This window comes from Polyergus mexicanus, unplaced genomic scaffold, assembly GCF_030449975.1.
Source record: "Polyergus mexicanus isolate NDT 795.1 unplaced genomic scaffold, iyPolMexi1.0 SCAF_152, whole genome shotgun sequence".
NCBI lineage: Eukaryota > Metazoa > Arthropoda > Insecta > Hymenoptera > Formicidae > Polyergus > Polyergus mexicanus.
The window spans coordinates 5001-10000 of record NW_027223472.1 but is presented as its reverse complement, the minus strand read 5'-3'; the positions used below and the strand labels follow the sequence as shown (position 1 = coordinate 10000).

Genomic DNA, 5000 nt, shown 5'->3' with positions numbered 1-5000 from the left:
AAACCGGAGGTACCGCCCGCAAACGGGTCGGTGCGTGGTCGACAGTCCGTGCGCCGGAGGTACCGCCCGCGACGGGACTTTGACGTTTTTCGACTTTTCGTATTCCGGAGGTACCGCCCGCGACGGGACTTTGACGATTTTCGACTTTCCGTAAACCGGAGGTACCGCCCGCAAACGGGTCGGTGCGTGGTCGACAGTCCGTGCGCCGGAGGTACCGCCAGCGACGAGACTTTGACGATTTTCGACTTTCCGTAAACCGGAGGTACCGCCCGCAAACGGGTCGGTGCGTGGTCGACAGTCCGTGCGCCGGAGATACCGCCAGCGACGGGACTTTGACGATTTTCGACTTTCCGTAAACCGGAGGTACCGCCCGCAAACGGATCGGTGCGTGGTCGACAGTCCGTGCGCCGGAGGTACCGCCCGCGACGGGACTTTGACGTTTTTCGACTTTCCGTATTCCGGAGGTACCGCCCGCGACGGGACTTTGACGATTTTCGACTTTCCGTAAACCGGAGGTACCGCCCGCAAACGGGTCGGTGCGTGGTCGACAGTCCGTGCGCCGGAGGTACCGCCCGCGACGGGACTTTGACGTTTTTCGACTTTTCGTATTCCGGAGGTACCGCCCGCGACGGGACTTTGACGATTTTCGACTTTCCGTAAACCGGAGGTACCGCCCGCAAACGGGTCGGTGCGTGGTCGACAGTCCGTGCGCCGGAGGTACCGCCCGCGACGGGACTTTGACGTTTTTCGACTTTTCGTATTCCGGAGGTACCGCCCGCGACGGGACTTTGACGATTTTCGACTTTCCGTAAACCGGAGGTACCGCCCGCAAACGGGTCGGTGCGTGGTCGACAGTCCGTGCGCCGGAGGTACCGCCCGCGACGGGACTTTGACGTTTTTCGACTTTTCGTATTCCGGAGGTACCGCCCGCGACGGGACTTTGACGATTTTCGACTTTCCGTACTCCGGAGGTACCGCCCGCGACGGGACTTTGTCGATCTTCGGCTTTTCGTACATCGGAGGTACCGCCCGCGATCGGATTTTTAACGCTTTTTATAATATTTACAATGTTTTTTCGTCTAACAATGTTTTTAACGATGTTTTTTCGCCTTTCGTTTTCAGCGACAAAGTCTCGAGCGCGTGGGTATTTCGACGCTCGCACTCATAAGCGACCGTGCGTAGTACCGTGCGTCGCCGACCGCCTGGCCGCTCGGTTGGGTATTATAAGAGGTACGTCGCGCTCGGCGCGTCGGACCGAACCGAATCGGACGAACGGGCGGTTGCGCGTTCTTCGCGCGGCTCGCACGATTCTTGCGTTCTTGTCTTTTCGAGAACGTTTAAAACGAACGATACAGGAGAGATTTATTATTGTTTAAGAGGAGAGAAGAAAACACAAACGGCGATTTGTGTTGTGCTTTATCGGACAGAGTCCGAGTAAAACGTCTCTATGAGGGAAGAGACTATTGTATTTACGCTCTCGTCGACAAAATTTCGACGAGCTCGAGCTCGCGCTCGCTAAGCAAAAAGCCGTGTCGTCGCCGACCGCCTGGCCGTCCGGTTGGGTATTATAAGAGGGTACGACGTGTCGCGCTTCGGCGCTTATTCTATGCACACACTTTTATTACGAGCACAGCATTGCCACGAGTCGGTGTCGCAAGACCGAATGGCTCTTATGTGGCGCGCACGCATCTAGTGTGTTGGCCGCGCGATTCCCTCTCGTCTTGGACGCAGCAGCGGAATCGTCGCGCTTACCGAACGTTTACTCCACGGATACGAGTGGCGTGGAAGGACGGATTACAACGTTCTTCCCGCACGCTTTGTACGCCGTAGCGAAATATAAGTGCGTGCTAAAAGCACGATAGCACATTTATCCTCGACGTCTAAGCATCGGCATCGTCGATCTAGCGTCAGGGTAAATCGCGCGGTCCTCGCGATCGCGCGTTTACATTGGGAGAATGAGAATGAGTATGATCTTTTTATAATACACAATATAAAATGGAGAATGATCTTGAAGTAAGAGAGGAGGAGGTTTATTATATACACGGACCGCCTCGCTCCTCTCACGAAGACGAGACGCACGCATAAAGTGTGTTGCGTAATAAGTAAGTAAGTAGATAGAGAGTGTCGCCGACCGGCTAATAAAGACCGGCGGCGCGAGAAGTAAGAGCTTAATAGCGACGGGCCTTCGGGCTCGCTCGCGAGTTACCGCTCCACGCGAGTAACCGAACACGAAGCTCCCTGGTTGATCCTGCCAGTAGTCATATGCTTGTCTCAAAGATTAAGCCATGCATGTCTCAGTGCATGCCGAATTAAGGTGAAACCGCGAATGGCTCATTAAATCAGTTATGGTTCATTAGATTGTACCCACATTTACTTGGATAACTGTGGTAATTCTAGAGCTAATACATGCAAAACAGAGTCCCGACCAGTGATGGAAGGGACGCTTTTATTAGATCAAAACCAATCGGTGGCGGGCGGTTCGCCGTTCGTCCACCGTTTATTTTGGTGACTCTGAATAACTTTGTGCTGATCGCACGGTCCTAGCACCGGCGACGCATCTTTCAAATGTCTGCCTTATCAACTGTCGATGGTAGGTTCTGCGCCTACCATGGTTGTAACGGGTAACGGGGAATCAGGGTTCGATTCCGGAGAGGGAGCCTGAGAAACGGCTACCACATCCAAGGAAGGCAGCAGGCGCGCAAATTACCCACTCCCGGCACGGGGAGGTAGTGACGAAAAATAACGATACGGGACTCATCCGAGGCCCCGTAATCGGAATGAGTACACTTTAAATCCTTTAACGAGGATCCATTGGAGGGCAAGTCTGGTGCCAGCAGCCGCGGTAATTCCAGCTCCAATAGCGTATATTAAAGTTGTTGCGGTTAAAAAGCTCGTAGTTGAATCTGTGTCGCACACCGTCGGTTCACCGCTCGCGGTGTTTAACTGGCGTGATGTGGGACGTCCTACCGGTGGGCTTAGCCTCGCGAGGGGCGGCCCAACTAATATCCCGTCGCGGTGCTCTTTACTGAGTGTCGAGTCGGGCCGGTACGTTTACTTTGAACAAATTAGAGTGCTTAAAGCAGGCTACCTTCGCCTGAATACTGCGTGCATGGAATAATGGAATAGGACCTCGGTTCTATTTTGTTGGTTTTCGGAACCCCGAGGTAATGATTAATAGGGACAGATGGGGGCATTCGTATTGCGACGTTAGAGGTGAAATTCTTGGATCGTCGCAAGACGGACAGAAGCGAAAGCATTTGCCAAAAATGTTTTCATTAATCAAGAACGAAAGTTAGAGGTTCGAAGGCGATCAGATACCGCCCTAGTTCTAACCATAAACGATGCCAGCTAGCGATCCGCCGAAGTTCCTCCGATGACTCGGCGGGCAGCTTCCGGGAAACCAAAGCTTTTGGGTTCCGGGGGAAGTATGGTTGCAAAGCTGAAACTTAAAGGAATTGACGGAAGGGCACCACCAGGAGTGGAGCCTGCGGCTTAATTTGACTCAACACGGGAAACCTCACCAGGCCCAGACACCGGAAGGATTGACAGATTGATAGCTCTTTCTTGATTCGGTGGGTGGTGGTGCATGGCCGTTCTTAGTTGGTGGAGCGATTTGTCTGGTTAATTCCGATAACGAACGAGACTCTAGCCTGCTAAATAGGCGTACCTTATGGTATCGCGAAGGCCCCCGGCTTCGGCTGGCGGGTTTTTACTACCAACGTACAAACAAATCTTCTTAGAGGGACAGGCGGCTTCTAGCCGCACGAGATTGAGCAATAACAGGTCTGTGATGCCCTTAGATGTTCTGGGCCGCACGCGCGCTACACTGAAGGAATCAGCGTGTGTTCCCTGGCCGAAAGGCCCGGGTAACCCGCTGAACCTCCTTCGTGCTAGGGATTGGGGCTTGCAATTGTTCCCCATGAACGAGGAATTCCCAGTAAGCGCGAGTCATAAGCTCGCGTTGATTACGTCCCTGCCCTTTGTACACACCGCCCGTCGCTACTACCGATTGAATGATTTAGTGAGGTCTTCGGACTGGTGCGCGGCAATGTCTCGGCATTGCCGATGTTGCCGGGAAGATGACCAAACTTGATCATTTAGAGGAAGTAAAAGTCGTAACAAGGTTTCCGTAGGTGAACCTGCGGAAGGATCATTAACGTTCCGGAGGTCCTGCTCTGCGTCTCGAGTCTTTTGGACGCGCGCTCGCAGCAGTCGGCGACTGAATGGACAAAGAAAACAGATACGAAAGTAAAATGGAATTGACGGATTATATCCCGCATGTACTAATACGACGACGCGCGTCGAACGCCGCGCGCCTCTGCGACGACCCGAGAGAGAAAGGGAAGCCAGCAGCAGAGCGCCGTCGGCCTTTTTCGGTGCGGTCGGCGTCGTGCGAGCGGGATGGAGGAGGAGAGGATTATCCGAGACTCTCTCCTTAAGCTTCGTAGCCGCAACCGGCGTCGCGTCGCGTCGCGCGCGACCCGTTGAGGCTCGTTGCGCAAATTGCGAAATTACATGAATGCGATTCGGAGCAGAAGACGCTTTCCCGATCGCGCTCTTGCCAAGCGCAGAGTTACGATCCGGCGTTAGCGCGTACCGGTGGTAACCTACGCCCGTCCGTGCGTCCGCAACGCTCGTGAACGCGCCCCTCCCCGCACCGGGGCAGCGGTCAGCGTGTTTGTACGCGAGCGCGCGGCTATCGGACGAACGGGCGAGAGGACGGATCACACCCGATCAAGTCCGACGGTTTCTTCAAAGAACATTCCGCCCCGGCTCTTCCAAATATATATATTATTATATTATATGTACGGGGAAGAGACGCTCCGATCGCGAAACAACTTTTGTGCCGTAGCCTCCCCAGCGGTGGCGGCGGTCCGCGCGCGTGCTCGGACGCGCGCGGCCAGGCTGATCGAAGGGCCAACGATTTTATCTCTCTCTCTTCGGAGAGGAGACTAAGATGGATGAACGAAGCGTTCGTTGAACGCAAGAATTGCAAAACG

The 5000-nt window shown here is 54.3% G+C and overlaps 1 non-coding gene across 1 annotated transcript; it reads left to right on the top strand.

Annotated features, from left to right (window-relative positions):
* Positions 1 to 2235: 2235 nt before the first annotated feature.
* LOC138944313 (small subunit ribosomal RNA) lies at positions 2236 to 4156 on the top strand. Its single transcript, XR_011448715.1, has one exon. It is a non-coding gene; the product is annotated as a small subunit ribosomal RNA (ribosomal RNA).
* The last annotated feature ends 844 nt before the right edge of the window (positions 4157 to 5000 follow it).